The sequence below is a fragment of the Sapajus apella genome, unplaced genomic scaffold, assembly GCF_009761245.1.
Source record: "Sapajus apella isolate SASKATOON/1434 unplaced genomic scaffold, GSC_monkey_1.0 scaffold11, whole genome shotgun sequence".
NCBI classification, from domain to species: Eukaryota; Metazoa; Chordata; class Mammalia; order Primates; family Cebidae; genus Sapajus; species Sapajus apella.
The window spans coordinates 3,400,048-3,413,216 of NW_022436951.1; the positions used below are offsets into that span (position 1 = coordinate 3,400,048).

General features: G+C 41.0%; 1 protein-coding gene across 7 annotated transcripts in view; it reads left to right on the forward strand.

The window, feature by feature from the left end:
- Nucleotides 1–13,169, forward strand: part of DAB2 (DAB adaptor protein 2) — a 93,369-nt gene that overhangs the window by 29,748 nt on the left and 50,452 nt on the right. For 2 of the 7 annotated variants that reach the window (XM_032278882.1, XM_032278883.1), the window contains exon 1: nt 1,787–1,805. The exons of 1 other annotated variant lie outside the window; for it this stretch is intronic. The gene's annotated coding sequence lies outside the window, so the exon portion shown is untranslated. Of the gene's footprint in view, nt 1–1,786; nt 1,806–11,343; nt 11,902–13,169 lie in introns of those variants that run through there. 4 more of the 7 variants (XM_032278884.1, XM_032278885.1, XM_032278888.1 and 1 more) reach the window with 3 other exon arrangements.

Genomic DNA, 13,169 nt, shown 5'->3' on the forward strand with positions numbered 1-13,169 from the left:
TTGTGATAAGTACTATGGAGAAAATGTAAACTGAAGAAGAGGGATAAGGTACTAAGGAAACAATTTTAAATGTAATGATTGCATTAGCTTTCTGGGGCTGCCCTAACAAATTACCAAAAAGGAACTGATTTAAAAGAAATTGATTTTTTTCACAGTTCTGGAGAATTAAGTTCAAAATCAAGGTGCCATCAAGGCCATGCCCCCTCCAAAGGGTATGGGGAAGAATCTGTTCCACTCTTCTCTCCTAGCTTCTGGTGGTTTCCAGTAAACCTTGGTGTTTCTTGGGTTACAACTGCATCACTCTAACTTCTGCCTCCAGCTTCACATTCCCTTCTTCCCTGTGTGTATCCAAATTTCCCTTTTCATAAAAGGACACTAGCGATTGGATTTAGGGTCTACCCTTATTCAGTATGGCTCCACCTTAACTTGAGTACATCTGCAGAGACTCTATTTCCAAACAAAGTTACATTCACAAGTTCCAGGCAGAATTTTTGGAGGACACTATTCAACCCGTTACAATGTTCAAAAATACTCTCCATGATAAAGCGGTATTTGAGCAAATATCTAAAGTAGTTAAGGGACAGGACCTAAGCAATCATTAATCGGGAGGAGGACAATCCAGGCAAAGAATAGTCAGTGTGACAGTCTGAGATATCAGTGAGCCTGCTGTGGTTAGAGAACAGTAAGAAGACCAGTGGCTGCCGTAAACGAAGTGAGGGGAAGATCTGTATGAGCAGATGCTAAAAAATTAAGATGGGGGATGGGAGGAGCAAATCAATAGAGGCTTGAAGGCCATTTGTAAGGACTCTGGTTTTGCCTCTGATGGAGATGGGCATTGCTGAAGGGTTCTCAACAAAAGTGTAATATTTTTGGACGTATTTCATGAAGATCCCTGGCTGCTATGCTGTTAATAGACTGTGGGAAGGGTAAGAGCAAAAGCAGTTAGAGGTTATTTCATGAATCCATGTGAGAGCAATGATCGCTTGGGCCAAGGTAGTAGCAGTGGAGACAGTGAGAAGCTATCAGAAAATTAAAATAATACATAAAAATATTTCAAGCTTTTTCCATCAATACTTATCTGCTATCAAACTGTTTTGTCACCTGTCAGTATTCATTATCAGACAATAAAAGCAAATTCTAAAAGTTTAAGAATTCTTTTTATGAGAAAATCTTAAAATGAGAAGAAACTGAATGCTTCTTTTTTTTTTCTTGCAGTTCACAATGATAGCTACCACAGGGCCTGCTATTTGCCAAGAATTTATTTTACATTTATTATTATGTTATTTAATCCACAAACCTGCAACACAAGCATGGTTTTTCATTTTTGCAAATAAGAAATTTAAAGTTCAGAGAAGTGAAGTATTTATCCAAAGCCATATAACTAGGTAATAACAGAGCCAGGATTCTAATTTATGCCTGCCTCATTTCAATCCCATATATTTCTATCATGCTATACTGCTAATTATGAAAAAAGTCATTATGCTCTCACCATTGTGGTCCAGATTTTTAAGCAGCATGTTCTAGAGAGGCTTCATTTGAGATTCTTTACTTGTAAGTAGTTGATTAGTCAATTTGACTAATTGATTGGCCAAGAAGATGGTGGAAAGAGACTCTTCAGTAGTCCAATGCTAAGAGAGAAAGACACTGGTACATATCTCATAACCAGTGATGTGTGAGAGCCAGTGCTGATGCTAACAAGAACCAATTGTCTTCAACTTTTCCCAACTCCACAATCAGTAACGCTAAATGACAGCTTGAAATAAGCCATGGTGGGAGTTTTTAACACAGAGAAATCAACAAATACAGTAAGTCAATGCATTTTAAATTCATGGATCTAGCTTACTGGCCTACTATTGCCTACAAATCAAACTCAATCACAACAAAATATAAATGTGTGTGTGTGTGTGTGTGTGTGTGTGTGTGTACATGTACATGTGTGGGCCAAGGGTGGAGGGAGAGAGAGGAAAATAAAAAGAAAAGGAAGAAAGGAGGAGGAAGAGAAGAAGAGGCAGAGAGCATAATTGACTTGCTAGGTGTGGTTAACGTCTAACATTAGTTTTTAAACCTGCCTCATGTTCAATATAAGTCATAAAAATAGGAAATGTCTACTTGTCAGATAAACCCATTTTCATAAGTCTATGATGATGTATTTCCTGGTTAGCCTCAGTTGACCTATAGGACTTAATGCATTTTCAGGTGCAACTTCAATAATTCTAGACTAGTTTTCCCTCTCCTCAAACCAACACCTAGCATAGCCTTCCCATGTGGTGTTTCTTCAGCAAATACAATTTTGGTAAGCTCAGTTCTTCCATGGAAAACTGAGCCTACAGCCATCCAGCGGAGGAAGCCTGTTACACGGGTTTCCGAAGTTTTGGTTTCTCTCTCAATAGAAGCAAGTGATGACGTTTCCTTCTCTGGGGTGGCCTGGGGGAATGTCCTTTCACCAAGAGAGACTGAGAAGGAGAATTAGCTTGAATATTATCCAAAATAAGAATGATTTCTTTGCCATGGGGAAAAAATCAGAGTCACTCTATTTTGATGATGTTATTATATCTGAAAGTGAGGTAGCAATCGTGTGGAGGTTATTGGTTATTTTGGATTAGCCTCACAACATGTATCTTCCTCCACTATTTATTCTAAAAAGCAGCAGCTTGTATCCTGAACACACATACACACGCAATGCACACACATGTTCATTTCTGCTACTTAAGCTCTCCTGAGCCCTTTCTTACAGAGATATTTCTTCTTTCCATGTCCTTTCGTTGCTGTGCTCAGCCATAATGTATCACTTCCCATTTTCTCTTCTCCTTCTCACCAATGATTGTAGCCTCTGTAAGCTAAACCCAGGATTAGAGTCTTGTGGTGAAAGTCCAGATACCAGAGATGGCTTGGAAAGGGTATTGAGTCACAAAGTCAGAAAAATGAATCCGATGAAGTCATTGACGCAGAGGAAAGAAACAAACAACAGGAGCTGTGATACAAAGCCAAAGTTTGGCCGGGCGCGGTGGCTCATGCCTGCAATCGCAGCACTTTGAGAAGCTGAGGCAGGTGGATCACAAGGTCAGGAGTTGAAGACCAGCCTGGCCAAGATGTGCAACCCTGTTTTGACTGGAAATACAAAAATTAGGTGGGTATAGTGGCAGGCGCCTATAATCCCAGGTACTCGGGAGGCTGACACAGAAGAATTGTTGAACCTGGAAGGTAGAGGCTGCAGTGAGCTAAGATTGAACCACTATACTCTAGCCTGGGCAACAGAGGAAGACTCCATCTCAAAAAAAAATGTCAAAGTTGACAGAGAAGGACAAGGAAGCTGGAGGGCTGAAGTCATGGAGCAGTGACAGGAGCAAACAAAAGGAATGTGATCAGGGTGCATTCCAAAGTTGGGGTGGAGAGTGTGCTCCACTCAAAGCATTTTCATTTCTCAGTAAAATAATAACAAGAGTTAGTGTTGCCTAGGGGTTAAAGGCACAGACCCTGCAACCAAGTTACCTGGGTTTAAAGCTTGGCTCTGGCTCTACTATTTACTAGTTCTGTGACTCCTGAGTCAGTTTCCTCATCTGTAAAATTGAGATGGTAGGTTTTAATGCACTGGATTTTTCTGAGGTGTAAATAAATTAGTATCTGTAAAGTGCTTTAGAAGAGTGTCTACATTAATCGACACGAAAGTAAGACAGTACACACCCATGGACCCAGCATCAAGGAAAAAAATGACCAGTGTGGCTGGAGCGCCCTTTTCTTTATCTCCCTACTTCCTCTCAGAAGTAACCACCACCTTGAATTCGTGATTTATTGCCCCCATTTTTATATACATTTATTTATATGAATATTTGTACCTCTAAGCAATAAGTAATTTTATTTTTCATATTTCAAATCATATATAAACGGCATCACGCTTTCTGTCTTCTGTAACTTGCTCTGCTTACTTAATCCATCTATGTTGATACAAGCAGCTCTGGGCCATAGAGCTTCACCATTCCTGTTACTGTTAGAAGATTCCCAAGGGATGCATGCTCCGTAACTTATTTATCGGTTTTCCTGTTGATAGACACTTAAGCTATTTCCACTTTTGGCTATTCTAAACATTCTTAGACGTATTTCTTGGCAAACAAGTGGGAGTTACTGCAGGCTGTTTTAGAAGTAAAATTTCTGAGTTTTAAGGTAAGCTCATTTTCAAATTTACTTGATATTTTAAAAAATACTCATTTAAGATGCTTGAAAAAATAAACACTATTTTGCATTGTCATCAGTACTGTGCTACGTGCTAACTACTGCTATCAACCCTCGACACATCTAACTTACTTCATTCTGATAACATTAAGAGGGAAGTTCCATTTCCCTTACTTTACAGAAGTTCAGCAATAGTCTTCAAATACAGCTGGTATGCCACAGAGTTAGGATTCACACCTAGAGGCACTATCTCCAGAATCATGCTAAATGCAAAATCAAATATAATAAAAAGCCAAGATATTTTGACAAAAAAAGCGTTATCGGGGCCAGGCATGGGTGGTTCACGCCTGTAATCCCAGCACTTTGAGAGAAAGAGGCGGGCGGATCATGAGGTCAAGAAATCAAGACCATCCTGGCCAACATGGTGAAACCCTGTCTCTACTAAAAGTAAAAAAATTAGCCGGGTGTGGTGGTGCGTGGCTGTAGTCCCAGTTACTAGGGAGGCTGAGGCAGGAGAATCGCTTGAAACCGGAAAACGGAGGTTTCAGTGAGCTGGGATTGCGCCACTCCACTCCAGCCTGGAGATAGAGCGTGACTCTGTCTCAAAAAAAAAAAAATAAATAAATAAATAAAAAGCGTTATGAGACAGATAAAAAGCCTTCATTGAAGGGGATAGGACTTTAAATAATCCAGAATGACCCCATTTAAATCATTATATCTCTAAGGACCCTATTTCCAAGTCAAGGACGTTCTGAGGTTTAAGTAGACATGGATTTTGGAAGGGCATTACTCAACCCAGGGATCTCTCTCTACCATCTGTGGCCAAGGAGAGAAGTCTAATCCACTTTTCTTATGACAAGCTTTTGAATATTTTAAAAGAGTTCTGCTAGTCACAGATGTCCCCTCCCTCCCTATCCTGCAACACAAAGGCTTGCCCTGGCTCTACATACCCATTTCAGCGAGGCCACATTGGGAGCTCGCAGTAGTTCTGATTCCCAGAAGGGCCCCTCACTGTCCAAGTGGTCCTCCTCTGGATACCCTTCCATGTGTCAGTGACTTTCTCACAAAAGAGTATGCATAACAGAAAATGCTTTTCCACGTGCAGGCAGACCACTGCAGGGTACAGTGAACCGGAAGAGTTGTCACTAGGCACTAGAATTATGGTTAAGTCAGGCTGTGTGACCTGTGCGGTTCTAGATCTTTCAGGAGACTTGGGTAGTAGTTCTAGCTCTGTCTCTCACTCTGTGAACAGAAGTAAATCAGGGTTCCTGCATCAACATTTCCTAACCTTTAGAAACAGGATTACTTGCCCTAACCTGTTTGACAATGATGTTGTGAGGATAAACACAAGATTGGTACAAAAGATTAGATAAAATACTCAGATAAAAATAAATAGAAAGAATGTGGAATGGCCATGCAACCATAATGCAATGGAATTTAACATTGTTTTATGCTATGGGGTCCTTTGATAGCATAAAAGGACCTCTCCAGAAAATGCACATACGCATAGGCACACAAACGCTTGTGTGAAGCGTATGCATGTACATGTGCATCACACTAATTAGGGAGTTAAATCACCCTGGAGTCCAGACACAGCTTCCCTCCATTCTCTAATGAAGAAGTGACTTTGAGCATGTGCGCTGAGTGGGTACAGCAAATGGTATTCCTTCCTCATTCACAAGTGGCCATTCCACTTTAGAACTGAAGCTATTCAACCAGTCCAGGAACCTAAGCATATCACATGCATATGGCTGGAGTGGAGCAGAAGTGTTTGGGGACTGAATCGAATATCTGTGAATGGTTAGACTCTTCTTTTCTTCTGTGTGTGTGTGTGATTATTATTATTATTATTATTTGAGGCAGTGTCTCGCTCTATTACCCAGTCTAGAATTCATCAGCTCGATCTCTGCTTACTTCAACCTTCACCTGCTGGGTTCAAGCAATTCTCCTGCCTCAGCCTCCTAAGTAGTTGGGACTACAGGCATGCAACACCATGCCCAGCTAATTTTTGTATTTTTTTTTTTTTTTTTAGTAGAGACGGGGTTTCACCATGTTGGCCAGGCTGGTCTTGAACTCCTGACCTCATGTGATCCACCTGCCTCAGCCTCCCAAATGTTGAGATTACAGACATGAGCCACCACGCCTGGCCAGACCCTGTTTTCAGTAGTAGCAATAGGTCTCAGAAGAAATGAGGTTAGTCTTTAGTGCTCATTGCCTCATTCTCTGATCCCCTCCCTCTTTCAATATCCCCATTACGGCAGAAATTCAGTCATCTCTCTTTGATGGAATGAAATTGATTTATTAAAATAATCCTCACTAATAAGTTAGAAAGTCAGGGTTTGGGACTATCCCACCGAAAGGATCAGCCTTAAGAAATTTCTCGACAGCCAGAGGAGCACAGTTAGCAAAACACACAATTTATTAAACGAATTTCTGATATTGGTGGTGGAAATAATTTGGGACAAGAACACCTTTCCAGCAATAATGTATTTGTGGTATTCTTTCCACATAATTTACTGCGTGGCTATAGTATCAATCTTTCCAAAGTCTTTCATTATATGGTTGTCTTTGCTTCCCACCAAAATGGGAGGGTGAGATGGGAGAATGTCCATTTTATAGACAAGGAAGTTGTATACTTGAGAAGTTAAGTGGCTTGCCCTAAATCTGGAAGTTAGTAAGAGATGGAACCAGTACTCTAACCCAGATCTGATTCTAAATCTCACTCTCCTTTGCTATGTCATGAAGACAATCATGAACCTAATAGTTTTAATTCTCAAGTAACCACCTTGAAGCCAAGATGTAGCGTGACTGCAGGGATAGTAGAGGGTTGTCCCAGGAGTTGAAAGTCTATATTCTTCTATCTTTCTAGGTATCTTTAAAGTGAGTTTGTTGTAGAGTTGACAGTCACCTCCACATGCTCAAAAATAGAGCAAAAAAAAAAAAATCTGTCCCTGTTCTTCCAGAGATGCCTCTCTTAAACAATGAGAGGTGCCTTTCATTCTATAGGAAGAAACGGGATTGAAAATGCAAATATTTGGGTACACATCAATGAAAATGGCTGATATGAGATCTTTCTTTCTTTGAAAACAAGCTTTGACAGGGAGAGAAGATACCATCAGATCCAGGAGCCTGTCTGAGACTCCAGAGAGCCAGGCCGGTGGCTAATGACAGGTGGCCCCTGCCTCTCAGTCCTGTGGTTTTGATTCTGAGTGAATCCCTCTCTCTGTCTCTCCACATAGTTCTTATCCCACAAAGGATATCAAAAGAGTATCCCCTTGACCTCAGGAGAAATGCAGCCTTTCTCAAACTGTGGTCCCCAAGACCACTGCATCAGAATGGCCTGGAAGCGCTGATTAAAACACAGATTCCCTGGTACCCACTACAGACCTTTCCAGAGAAGTCTCTGATGCTGGGCCCAGGAATTGACCCTAGTCGCCATCTTCCAGGATGACTGTTGTAAATATTACAATTTGACAACTGCTGCTCTAGGAGCTGAATTAGCAATGAGAACACTGATGAATACTCACTTTTGAAAAGCCTAAAGGTAGACCTCCATGAAAACTCTTTGTAGGATTTCTTTTCTTCTCTTTCTTTATCTTAAAATGATATAATCATTTTTAATTTAAAAAAACCACAAACCTGTGCATATATCTTTCACTCCATTAAAAAAATGTACCAAATCTTCCAAAAAACTTTTTTTTTTTTTTTTTTTTTTTTGCGTGGCTCCCACCGCTTTTCTCTGCCCTTGTCTCCACCAGGCCCCTAGTAATCTGAACTGCAACCTCCCTGATAATCCTACATATACACACACAAACACATGTACTCAAATATATATAAACAGCTGTTGCTTTTTATATTACTAAAATAGAAACATCTTTTCTATTCTTTTCTATGTCTTGCTTTTCTCACTCAACCAAACTTAAATCAAAATATTCCCGTATTACAAGGTTTGACTCTAATTTACTATAATTCATCCATACTATGAACTCATATGTAACCATTCTTACATATGAGTTCATAGTATGGATAAATTATAACATATTCAGTCATTGTTCATTGACAGGCATACTTTGTCCTAGCTTCCTGCTGCTATGAACGATACAATTAACATCCTTACATCTTATACATGTGCTTTATTTCTAGTGGATAGATTCTTACTCCTAGGATAGAGAAGTGTATGTATTTGCTACATTCACAATTAATATTAGTATTCCTGCAGCGTTTTATGTATTTTCATTTTTGATAACTCTTGCTAAGCTTCTTTCCAAGTAAGACAGTATTTATTTGAATGGTAATTTTTATAAGAGTATTTATTTCCCTTTCACAATTTCTCATTATAAAAATTCGTATTGGTAAGTGAAATGTAATTAATTATATACATTTATATTATTGAATTTTAAATGGTCTTCATTTTACAAATACCGATTTTTCCAAGTACCCTAGTGGTCTACCACCTGAGTTTTATTAAAATGGCACAAAACAGAAAAATACATATTAGTCTTGAGGTGCTATTGTGGTGTAAGCAAGAAAACAAAACACAAACAAACCGGTTGCCGTCAATGAAGCTATCCTCTAAATATTTTAGATCAGACAGATGGACAGGTAGATGGATAGAGATACGAAAAAAACCTCGGATATTTGTTTTGACTTGCCAGCCATCAAATCTGGTAGGGTCAGTTTTTCTGTAATGTTAAATATGCAGGACTGGTCAAGGTCAGAGAACATTTTCTGGGAACAATAGCCATTCTCTTCATTTTTTAAAATGATTTGGAGAAGGAAAAAAGAGAGATGTGACCTTGCTAGTTCAATTCAACAAATCCTTGTCTGATTTGAACATCTCTGTGTCCAGCAAGCCATCAAAGGCACACAGGCAATTTACTTTATAGCCAGTTCCAAAGTGCCATTTACAATTCTTGGGAAATGGCAGGATTCAAATGGGTGGTTTAAGGAGGACAAGAGCAGTAGAGAGGGGGATAGAAGAAGTGATGGAGAAAGAGGAGAGAAAGTATTAGGTCTGTGAGCTAACAGGGGAAAACAGCTTAATTATGGAAGAAAAGACACATGCATAGGATAGTTGGAACAGGCCGAGTTGCTGTGGAAGCACATTCCAGGAAAATCTTAAGAGATTACTTTAATAATAAACCATGCATTCTTCCAAGCCATCACGGGATTAACTACCCCTTTCCTAGGCTGGGAGCACAGTCATTTGTTTTATTTTATTTTTTCCTTCTCCCTCACAGGCAGGTTTTCTGCAAGGGACAAGTGCCATTCAAAGACTATTGTTTTTCAAACATTGCGTTGACTTTTCCTCACCTTAATTTTCTGAACATACGTTTCAGTGGTGATAAGAAAAGACCACAATTTAGGCAGGGTGAACATCTGGGTGGGCTTTGGTGTGATTCCCCAGAGGGAAGGATGTTCATTTTGGATTTGTTGCAAAGTGAACAACTTAGATGTAATGGAGACAACGTTTCACTAGGTATAGAAAGAGTTACATTAATTTTCTTTTTTTTTTTTTTCTTAATGTGAGCAGGACATTGAATTACTGCCAGAAGCAATATCAGTGCCCTAGAAATATAAAAATACACTTCAAACCAGAATTCTCCACCATCAACTCTTCAGATTGCTGTGCAAAATAAGAGGTGTCTATTTTAAATTGTAAGTGTGAGCCCACTGCTCTTAAATGAACTGTTTTCATCAAAGTTTCTTGAAACTACAACTCATAGCAGATGAAATCATTTTCTTCCTTTGGCTTCTTAGACAAACCCCTTCCATTTGGCGGGGTAGAGCAAACATAAGTTAACGTTTCTTAAGAGTCTTTCATTAAAAAAAAAAATAGGTTTGAGTGGGCACTTCTGATTGGAGAAAATATTACGTATTGAGGCTAAAAGAGACACCCATGTCTTTCTAATTGTCAAAGTCCCATTTGCCTGAAATCAGCAGCCCTTTTCCCAGCTACCTAGCCACTAGAAATGAAACTGGACTTTGAGTTTAGAAACAAAACTCTATGTGCTACGATGTACTAGAATGAAATTTCTCTGTATAAACGTTATAAATAGAATACCATTCTAGACTAAAATTTGTATACTTCCTGTCATTCACACGTAGTAAGTTTTTTTAATAGCAAATTACCTCTGAGGAATATTGAAAACTGTCAGCATGGCCCTACCCACCTCTGCACCCCCAGGTGTATCAGGGGATGAGAAATAGTAGAGGCCAGGGGTAGAATTTTGGGGTTGGCTGTGCTGCTCTGCACCCCTCAGTACCCGCAACATGGGTTGTTCAAGCATGACCTACTTGAGAGCAGAGATTGCCACTCACATTGAGCTACCCCAGATTACACAGTGGCTTTGCAGTCAAGGCTAGGCACGGACCACAAAATACATCCTTGGTGTCCCACGAGCCCTATTTGAACCCTCAGTTTCCAGAGGTAAAATGCAAATTCACTGTGTTGCTTACTCGATAAAATCAACAACCCCCTCCCATCTGAGACACAGTTTAGCATTTTCACATTTACTACGTGCTGCCTCTGACTTTAACAAATAAAAAATAATTTTTTTAAAGGAAGAGACACGGCTTTCACAAGAGTAATTTCAGAATTCTCCAAAAAGCAACAGAGCTTCTGTGGATGTTTTACAGTGGTTCTTGATTTTAAAATATGGAGAAAATGAATTCCCAGCTTGTTAACACTGCGCAGTACCTTCTACCACTCAGCACTCTATGTCAGTATTTTTAAATATTTTATTTCTTGCAGCTCATGTTTTTCCTGGAAGTATAGGAAATGCTATGGAAATTCGTGCAAAGTCATGTTATGTGTCTACATATGGGCATATATGCACTGTAAGGGAAGCCGGTATATAATCTCTGATCAATATATTATAACTTATTTGATAGGCTACATAGATGTGAACATGTTTTGCTCATATCCATTTCCTAGGGAGAATATTGTTTTCATATCCGTATATACAGGATATTTCATATGTAAATACGGTATGTTTTACATATGCACACATAGATTTCCCAGTAATTTAAGCACATTTGCATCTGCAAAGAGGGAGACTCGAATTTTTCTAGGGGGGCAATGCAATCGCGCGATCAACTTCAGAAACTGCAGATCTGCGCAGGATCCGTTGTCCTTGGTCAGGAAAGTCAGGAGTGAAGGCAGCCCTTTGTTCAAAGGGCCCCAACGGGTTGGTCGGGATGACTCCGGGTGCCACATCACTCGCAGTGGCAATCCAGGGAACGGATCTGTGCAACGAGGCTCGGTGGATCCCACCCCTTTCCTCCGGAGCTTCCCTTTCCTGTCCTTATTTGCACCCGCCCCCCGCCCGCAGCGGTCTAGGGCTTTTGACTTCGCCCCGAACGCATTTCCCCTCCCGTCGCTGGTTCCCTGCGATCGCCCCCCGCTGGTGGGGCTCGCGGAGCCCGGGGAGCCGCGTCCTCCGCGCCGCCGCTGCCGCGCGAGTTAATAAACAGTTAAGTTTGGAAGACTCTGCAGACACGTTGAGGGGGAGTTACCAAGCCCAGGCAGCAAAAACATCCTGGCACATTCCTGGGGAGTCCTCAGCTGCCAGCATCTGATTAGAACCATATCTCTCTCCGGGAGTGGCCGCGCGGCCCGAAGCTCCCGGCCGGCGGCTATTTAAGCGGGGCCCGCCGCATCCGCTGCGCGGCAGCCTGGAGGCTCCGGGCGCGGGGAAGTCATGCTCGCTTCGCGGAGGCAATAGCTAGCCGGTGAGTAGCTTCCAAATCCTTCTTCCCTCTGGCTCCTTTTCTTTTTTTTTTTTTTTTTTTTTTTTTTAGCAACCCCCTTCTCTCCTTTGCTCTCCTTCTCTCGCCCCCGGCTCCCCCTTTTGGGTACAGACCTTGGGCTGTGGGGAATCTTAGAAATGAGACCGTGTGCTTGGGGAAACGAGCTGTTTTGTGGCCTGACATCTGAGGAATGCTTCCACGGAACGTATTTACCTTTCGAATCGGACTCCAGATGCCCAGCTTGTGACATTTAACAAACGCCTCCTTTTGTGTCGTGTGTGTGTGTGTGTGTGTGTGTAAAAGGTCTGTGGGCAGCCCTCCTAGGACACTGGGGTGGCTGCTGACCGCCTAATTAACTCCTCCAAGGGTGTTTATTTTTGCCGTGTGACAAAGGCTGGGGACCTCGTTTGTGCCCATAAGAAGCTTTTTCCTGGTGACTGACAACATATGGCATGAAAATGTGAACTTTGTCTTGCACCAGCATTCCTAAAGAAGTTATCTGCCCAAAGGACTTAACAAACTTCTTTTAAATACCCCGGAGCAGGGAGCAAGGTTTATATGGTGCTTGCCTGTCTGCTGTAAGCTGGTTAAAAAGACTGAGTAAGAATTCTAAAAAAGGGGGAAAAAATGAATGGGTTAAAACCATGGATCCTCAGTCAACGTAGCGGTTTTCATAGCATAGAGCTGACTGTGTTATTTGTTTCTGCCTCTTTCCCTTTTGACTTAATTCTGAGCCTGGAATTCAGGTCTGCAATTTCAGCAGGGAGCTGTTTGAGTCTAAAGGGAAATTTCACTAGATTAAAAACACTTAAGGAATCTGGATGTTATCTCCACCCCAACCACCCCCCACCTTTTCCCCTTTCTTTTTAGTTTGTGTTTGGAAGGAAGAGAGCTACTCTGTAAAACGAGAAGAACAGAAACAAGCTTCCAGACACATGGAAAGACTTAAAAATTATGGAGGGGCGAATTCATGAATAGTAAATGTTGCTATTGCTCTATAAAATGACTTAATGAAAAAATTTCTGGCCTTAGTCAGGCAAAGCAGGGGCGTGGGGGAGAAAGAGGTAAGATATAACTAATGCAAACAGAAGGAATGGGAGGGGAAAGAAGGCAGCTACAAAAATGCCTTTGAGATGTCTGATAAGCTTCTTGGAATGGCTTTGATGAGATGTCTACTTGATTGTCCTTAAAATCTTGAGGTTGGCGTCTCACACAAAAGCACCTACTGCGGAGGGAATAACTAGCTGGGG